A 9,194-nucleotide genomic window follows, 5' to 3' on the forward strand; every position below is an offset into this window, starting at 1 on the left:
TGACAGACCCGGCTGAGCACCTTGGAGCTCAGCGAGTGGCCGGGAACAGCCTGGACTTGTCACCGTGCACACCCCAACCACTCTCATTAGCATGACCACCTCCTCCTCCTGCCCAGTCAGCTGTCCAGGAAGCTTCCTTGACAGCCGACCAGGCAGGACAGGGCATCAGCCCACACACCAGCCACTAGGTATCTCCTGCTCGTGAGCAGGAGATGGATAGCAGCTGGAGCGTGTGCCATGCTGAGGCCTCCTCCTGCCCAGTCAGCTGTCCAGGAAGCTTGCTTGACAGCCAACCAGGCAGGATGGGGCCTTGGCTGGTATCTGGCCGCTAGCCATCTCCTGCTCATGAGAAAGAGATGGCTAATGGTTGGAGCATGCATGCTGATCCCAGCAAACTATTCTGATAACTCTTCTTGCTGGACAAGTAGAGTTAGAGGATGTCCTTACAAACATGTACTGACTAATGTAAGGTAGCATGTAGGGGTGGACGAAAGTCACTTACCTGTCCTCGAAGCTTGTTCGCGGTGGGGGGGAGGCACTTCGCTGCTCCCCCCATGAAGTTCAGGCCGGGGGGGGAGGCTTCCCGCCTCGCCCGGCCGAAATTCAGGCCGGGGGGGAGGCGCCTCGCCTCGCAAATAGCGTTGCCCTTATTTTCGCCGTAGTCTACGTAAATCTTTACGTAGACTACAGCGACCAAATAAGGAACGTGAATGGCGGCTCCCTATGGGGGCCGCCATTATCCATACATGCTTTTTTTTTTTTAAAGTCACCCGTGATAGGCTACGTGACGATTAACGTAGCCTATCACGGCTGACTTTGCAGATCTAGCCGTGATAGGCTACGTTAATCGTCACGTAGCCTATCACGGGGGCATTTTTTTTTTCTTTTATTGGAATGGCAGGGGCGGCAGCCGGTCGAAAGACCGGCTGCCGCTCCCGCCCCAGACGAACACTCGCCGAACCACCGGCCAGACCCGCCGCCGGGAGGGACATTCGGCAAAGGTAAGTCCCGTCCCGGGGGGGGTGCGGGGTGCGGGGGGGTGCAGAGAATTTTTCCCCGAAACTTGTTCGGGGGGCCAAACACGTTGGCGCTCGGCCCTCCAAAGTTTTGAGGAGAAATTCTCCGCCATCCCTAGTAGCATGTGATATTTTAAAAAAGAAAGAAAAGGAAGATATGCAACTAAGAATCAAGCTCAATTAAACACAGTCTGTCAGTATTTTGTTGGCAGGTCAACCCTATCTTCTGCTGTGGAGACATCCAAAGTTGGAGCCTCTGAGATATCCAAAGCCCTGCCAGTGCAAGCCAAGCAAGGTGGAAGAGAGGCATTTGTTTGTTTTTCAGTCCATCATCATTGGGTTTCCATTTTCTTTTTTTAACTATGAACTATTTTCTTTCTTTCTTTCTTTTTTCTTTCTTTTTTTTGCGGTGCCACGGTGGCTTAGTGGTTAAGACACCGAACTGCAGACCGGAAGGTTGGCAGGACAGCAGTTCGAGACCCGAGTGCCGCGTGACGGAGTGAGTTCCCGTCTTCAGTCCCAGCTCCTGCCAACCTAGCAGTTCGAAAGCAAGAAATTGCAAGTAGATAAATAGGTACCACTTTGGCAGGAAAGGTAACAGCGTTCCGTGCACCTCGGTGTTCAGTCATGCCAGCCACATGACCACAGAAGCGTCTTCGGACAACGCTGGCTCTTTGGCTTAGAAATGGAGATGAGCACCACACCCTACAGTTGGATACGACTGGTTGGGGACACCTTTACTTTTTATTTTCTTTTTTAACAAGCAATGGGAGGGAAATTATCCATGCAGGCTCCAGAGCTGGCGTAAATCCCCCCCACACACACATCATTGGGGGCATGTCTGGGGACTGGGAGGAGTTTGGATCCTGCAAGTCCAATGCCTCCCCAGTGCACTTATGCCACATTCACAACCTACCCCCTTTTGCTTCTCCCGATGGGAAAGATGGAGACGTTTTGCTGTTTTCACTGTGTGTGTGTGTGTGTGTGTGTGTGTGAAAGATAGAAAGACTAACAACAGAGTATCAAAACAATAATTTCAGCTAAACGTTTTGGCTTCCACTCTCATCAGTAGCTGTGCTGTTAACTATCAGAAGTGGCAGTTTGGAATGCCTGGAGATTAAAGTTCCTTAGGAGAAAAAACAGAGGTATGAGTGGTGCAATGCCTACAAATTGCCCAGAGCCTTCTTGTTGCTTTGCAGCCTTTGCTGTTATGCCACTTTACACCAACCAACCTCCCTCTATATGATTTATACTTGTTGATGCATCTGTTTCTTAAGCATTGTGTGTCTGTGTGTCTCTCTCTCGCTCTCTTTCTGTATTCTACTCTGGAGTTCTTTAAAAAAAAATCTACTGAGTTCCTACATCTTTGTTCTCAGAATAAGAGCAATAGGTATGATTTCTGCCTCTTAGTCTGATATGTTGCCATTAAACAGCTGCTTTTCCAGGAACTATCACTAATCTAAACCTGAAAACCTGTCTTTACATGCTTACATTCACAAATATAATTTGTCAAACACTATCCTCTTCTCCAAAAAAAATGTGTTTATGGAGGTCTGACTGGACATTGTGAACAAATTCACAAATTCCTAAAGCACCATCTGTTCAGCCTGTGGTAGGAAAATGAACGTCATTTTAGGATGTGAAGTTTTAAAAATTGATATAGTGCAGATGAAAATGTGTCGGTGGTTCTTTTTTCTTTTTTGCATTAATTAATTCATAGTATCTTTCTTCTCTCTAAAAAAATAGAAAGTATATAGCTTGGGGAGGCCATATCCAAACTGACTATACACATCAAACCTCTATGGTTGGAGATCAGTAGCACTGTCACCACAGTTTGCCTGAAAGCAAAAGCCCTATTTGGGTGTTCAAATCCCCCACTCAATTAGAATTTTGTGGGGAAGAGGGGACACGCATGCAAGCTCTGCCCCTTCAGTTGTGAGCCCCACTGCAGGGTGAATATCTTCAATGGGGACACTGCCGTGTACTCATGTTGGCTTCTTGCACAATTTAGGGCCAAACTAAACATTCTTCTAATCACACTTGGTGGATCAGAACCATGGCACTTCAGGAGAGTAGGGTTTAAGCGCCTTCCCCACCCCCCACCGCTGCATTTTCATCCTGAAGTTTTAGTCCTTCCCCCCTCCCACAGGGTGGTAAAAAGAAGAAAAGCCTCAAATGATTCCAATGGAGACTTTTCTTCTTTTTCTAACACCCCCAGTGGAGGTTGGTGGCTCCAATTTTGGTGGAGCCATAAATCCATTGCAGGTTTCAGTCAGAACCAGCCAGAACTCCAAAGGAGCTATTCAAGGTGCTGAACGTATTTTGGTAATTGGATTTAGAACTCTGGATAGCTCCTTTAGAGTTCTTACTGGTTCTGAGTGAAATCTAGAATGGATTCACAACCCCATCAAAATTGGAGTCACCAGCCTCCACTGAACACACACACACACACACACACACACACACACACATACACTCACACACACACCACAGGGTGGGAAATTTGGCGGGAAATGGGTGAGGAGGGAAGCTTAAAGCTCTCCCAAAGCACCATAGTACTGATCGGAATCAGGGCTCCATGCACTTGCAGGAGAGTATGGAAAACAATCACACATAGCTCCACTGTGGATGATTAGGAAAATGTTTCTTTTGGCCATTAGATTGCCAGGTTTCTACACAATTTAGATTTCCAGGCTTCTGCTCTACACAAGCAGGGCAGGCTTCCCAGTGCTTTACCTTGATTCACCTTCGAACATGTGGAGGCCAACGGGGCCAAAAATGAGGAGATATAATGGACGGGAGGGAGCTAGCTTGCTCCTTCCTGGAGCTAATGAACTCATCCCAGCAATCCCTCATGCGATTCTTATTGTGTGGTGGATTTGCATGCCCAAACAGGGCTTACATGTGAGCTGATATTTCTGGTAAGAGAAATCACAATAGGAACTTCGAGGAGTCAAAGGAATTATGGTCAAATATTCAATAGGTTTCACTTCGTAATGAGACAATGACAACTTGATGGGCTGCTTTTTAGACTGTGGGGAGCCCCATCCAAAGAGAAGATGATCTTTGCATGGCAGGTTCAAGTAACAGAGGGACCACCCCAAAAGTCAAGAAGACAGGATATTTCTCAGGAGGGCTTCACACGTCTCTACAGAACAGACTCTCTGCGTACGTCCTTTAATTTTCATGGCTCTGGCCAAAGGTCTTGACATTATAGGAGAGCCAATTTTACCATTAGGTGCCTGCCTCAGGCAACAGATGTGGTGGGGCAGTGGGGAGAGCAGTGACAAGATATTGCAGGATGGAGATGTGTGTGCTACATGGCCTGCAGTGGACCACCTAAGCTAGCCTTCTGTCCTCAGGTGCGTTGAAAGATGCTACCCCATTGCAGTATGAGTAAGATTAAACTGCCAGTCTGGTCAGCTTCTGTACATGGAGAGGGCACCATCTGGTCCTTTCCGTCAGACAGCAGAATGTTTCTGGCCAGCCCTGCTATATCATAGTGTTGTTCATTACAAACATGCACCACAGCATCTTTGACCTTTTTTCTTTCTTTTTTTTTTTGGTAAAGGCCTGACACTTACAAATCTTGGGCACACCTTTGTTCTGCTCCATGTATTTGTCAACCTCTGGACAATCTCAATCTGAAGTGTAATACTAAAGTATAATATGGGGATATCAGTATCAGTTTCTCAGTGGTTTCTTATAATGGAATGTGACTGTCATTATTAAATGTCAAATTTAGCATGATTAAGTGCCCCAGAACTCAAAGGGGCTTTCCAACACAGAGATTACACCCATATTGCCATAGCTATGGGGTCAACTCTCTTTCTATTCAGAATGAATATATTACAAGATAACTTGATGTGAAACATTTTGTCATTGGAAATCTCTATTTTATCTTAACTTCTTACTCTGTCTGCGTCATCATGTATCTCTGTTCTCATTAGATGAACTGTCTGTTTCGGATTCAGCTACTTCAGAAGTTCATATTGCCTCTCCGCCAAGTAGCAATGGAGCAAAAAGCTTCTAATGCCCAGAACAGTTTTTACCCCCACACCTCATTTAACCCTTAATGTAGTACTTTTAAAGGTATCACACTGACAACTGACTGTCTTTTTGCCAGTAGGCTAAATTGATTAAAACTTGGCTTCTTCTTCTTCTTTTAATCAGAAGAACACATCATTATACAGCCACAATGGTGGCTGCATAAGTTTAGGGATGGGGGAGAATTTCTCCCCGAAACTTCGGGGGGCAGAGTGCCAATGTATTCGGCCCCCCAAAGTAGTTTCGGGGAGAAATTCTCCACCCCCCACCCCCCCCGGGATGGGACTTACCTTTCCTGAATGTCCCTCCCGGCGGTGGGTCCCGGCGGCGGTTCGGCAGGTCTTTGTCAGGGGCGGCAGCCGGTCTTTCGACCAGCTGCTGCTGCCGCCATTCCAAGAAAAGTAAAAAAAAACAAATGCCCCCATGATAGGCTACGTGACGATTAACGTAGCCTATCACGGCTAGATTTGCAAAGTCAGCCATGATAGGCTACGTAAATCATAACGTAGCCTATCACGGGTGACTTAAAAAAAAAAATCGCGTACGGCTAATGGCGGCCCCCATAGGGAGCCGCCATTCACGCTCCTTATTTGGTTGCTGTAGTCTACATAAAGATTATGTAGACTACAGTGAAAATAAGGGCAACGCTATTTGTGTTGCCCTTATTTTCGCCGTAGTCTACGTAAAGATTTACGTAGACTACAGCAACCAAATAAGGAACGCGAATGGCGGCTCCCTATGGGGGCCGCCATTTGTGTACGCGCTTTTTTTTTTTAAAGTCACCCGTGATAGGCTACGTGATGATTAACGTAGCCTATCACAGCTGACTTTGCAGATCTAGCCGTGATAGGCTACGTAAATCATCACGTAGCCTATCACGGGGGCGGGTTTTTTTTTAACTTTTTATTTCGCGGCCGGGCAAGGCGAGGCGCCTCCTCCCCGGCCTGAATTTCAGCCGGGCGAGGCGCGAAGCCTCCCCCCCCGCCTGAACTTCGGGGGGAGCAGCGAAGCGCCTCCCCCCTACGCCAAGCAAGCTGCGAGACCAGGTAAGTGACTTTCGTGCACCCCTACATAAGTTAAGGCAGGGTGATGATGATGATGATGCATTCCATGATGCTAAAGTTGGAAAACTGTATTCTCTATCAAATAAAAATATAAAATGTGTTATATGGAATCTAAATCAGGCACAGTAAACTCTGGCCACATTTCAGGAAAATTGGATTAAGATGCTCAGTTCTTATCAAACAACAAACCAAACAAAATTGTCCCCCATCTCCACCAGCCACATTCAGTAGGCACAGCTATTCCTAGCACAGTGAGAGCCATGTCTTACCTGCCTGCCATGTAGCTGTTTATGATGAGGAGCCTGTCAGAAAAAAGAGGTGGCAACCATAATTCAGAATCACGAACTTGAAGTTCTGGGCCTGAATAGGTGAATTTTCACTTTCTCGTGATTTGGGGGTTGGGGTGGGGTTGGATGAGGGCAAAGCACAGAGAATTGTTTTGGGGATAGGGGTGCTTCCTGAGATAGATGATGAAGTAGTTCCCCCCGCTTCCTCCCCACACCTTTTAGGGTGCAATCCTATGGGTTGCACTCCCAATAGATAGAGGGCTCTGAGTACAGAGTCTTCCACCTATCCTATGTATGGATGGACAAGCACCATCTGGGTTCCCTGGGTGCCTGCCCAGCCCCTGCCCCCACTCGCTAGTCCCCAGTCCACACTTGAGCCCCTCCCGGAACTTACCCGGCCCATCTGCCCCCACTGCAGGGGCCATTTTTTAAAAAAAAACGTGCTGATTGGAAGTCTGTGTCCATAAGTCGATTTTATTCTAAATACACATAAGACACAGACTAGGCATAATTTAGATTCTCTCCTGGTGCTCTACATTTGTTGAGTTTGCAGGCAACCATGCTTTCTGTTGTATTACCATTTTGATTGAATGAACAGGGTCAATACTGCCACTTTTCCCACCCACACCCACACCCATCCAGGGAGAGAAAATTATTCTGAATCCAATCATCAATCAATGTATTTATATAATCAACCTCTTCAAAGTTCCTTGCTATTTTCATGTAACCAGTCTTTGGTGTAACAAAATCTAAATATCAACATGGTTTATGTGTTTTTGCCTCACTTGGTAGTTCTCCTGCATTCCCTCTAACATGGTGAAAGGCCAACCAGGACTTAAAATGTGTTTTGCTATTAAAAAGATTATTGCAGTAAATTTATTCCAGAGGTTACATCATTCCCACTCCAGGACCTTTTGCTATGTGAATTCATTTACATATAATTGTTTATCCATTATCGCTACACATCATATAGTCCCGCTAACTTTATTTCCATTCTAGAGGTTAATAGCTTTCTGAATAAATTTAATAAAGGCACAGAAAAAAGTGACACTAAAATCAAGCAAATAAGCTTTGAATATAATGTAAGAGCTGCTGACAATCAATATGTCATAAATATATAACACAAACCTAGTTGAGCAAGTAACTCTTTTCAGTAATGTATTAAAATCACCCAGAATCCTTTGGACTGCTGCTAATATAGGAATGCTGAGCCAGGCATAGAATGTTTCAGTTGAAGATGGCAGAGGTAAGGGCTAACCAAAACAATCAGCAGTCTCACGTGATAGATCTTTCATTGGACTGTACCCCTTTCGACTGCAAGTGCGGGTTGTTTGAATGCTTCCCCACTTAAATGTCAAATTCATCATGTGAGGCTGTTGACTGTGGGTGGGATCCAGATTTACTCATGCTTAGAGTAGACTTATTGAAATCAATGGGGCTTAAGTTAGTCACAGTTAATTTAAGTCCCGTTGATGTCAATGGGTCTACTCGAAGTATGACTAAATCTGGATCCAACCCAATAAAGTTTAACTCTAAGTTGCACACACATCCTATTTAACGCGTAGGAAAGCAGCGGCGTGCACACACACACACACACACACACAGCTCACCTACAGCTCCAGCACCAAATCAAAACTGAAATATTCAAATGTGCTGTTTGTCCCTGCTCTAGAATCGTCACCATTCCTGCCAATTGCCCCATTCAGAAATGCCCTGCAAACCTTCATTGAACATGGGCTGTGTCATTTGGTGCAACCCACAACATCAACATGCTCGCCGTTTCTGCCAATTGTAGACCTCCATGCATTCAATGGAAGGTCTGCATGAGGAGGTTATGTCCATATGCAACCACAGGCAGGATCATCTCCCAGTTTACTTTTTCTGAATCCGCTGCCTTATGTAGGATATCGTAGATATTGCTGTGTACATCTCTTCTTGAACCACAGTAGCTACAATGGAGGATGGCATGGTGCTCTCCAAGCTTTGACACAAAGCCAAATAAATTGCAAATATTTGCACACATCTTGCCAACCAATGAACATACAGTCTACAGATCATAGCTAGATTAGACTGCTTATTTGCCTCTTTGTATAACCAGCATAGCCCACTCAGAATTAAAATCCAAATAACAAACAAAATAAAACAGATTTACTCTACCAAAGCAAATCCGCCATGCTTCAGACAACACATTCATGATATATTTTAGAGTTTTCTCAGCCCATCTTTGAAAGGGCAGTGGGGATTGAACTGGGGGGTTGAACCTGAAATGTAGAATGATGTTCTAAATGTGCAAACCAATTTTCATTCTGATATCTCACTCTTCAAGACAGACATTTTCCTCCCACTTCAAAATCAGGTGTGGAGCGGGTAGGGTGATCTGGCCTTGATAGCATTTCAAACATGCAAATGTTATTCTGGGTCCAAGCAAGCGATCAAGTTACAAACAAACAAGGAAACAAACAAATGAAATGCCAAGAGGACAAAATTTCAGACCCTCCAAGCCACACAGACCACAACCTCCAATGGCTTAAGACTGAGAGTCATAGAACACTCACAATTTTTAAGCACACTTGAAACACTGATTTTTATACTACTAATATAACATAATTTTAGCACAATTATATAGCGATGGACAAAAGGGACTTACCTGGTCCCGCAGCTTGCTTCGCGGTGGGGGGAGGCACTTTGGTTCTCCCCCCGAAGTTCAGGCGAGGGGTGGGAGGTGCCCTGCCTCGCCCGGCCGAAATTCAGGCCGGGTGGGAGGCGCCCCATCCCTCGCC

Source organism: Heloderma suspectum, chromosome 1 (assembly GCF_057233095.1).
Source record: "Heloderma suspectum isolate Gila_16-S chromosome 1, 16-S_ref, whole genome shotgun sequence".
NCBI lineage: Eukaryota > Metazoa > Chordata > Lepidosauria > Squamata > Helodermatidae > Heloderma > Heloderma suspectum.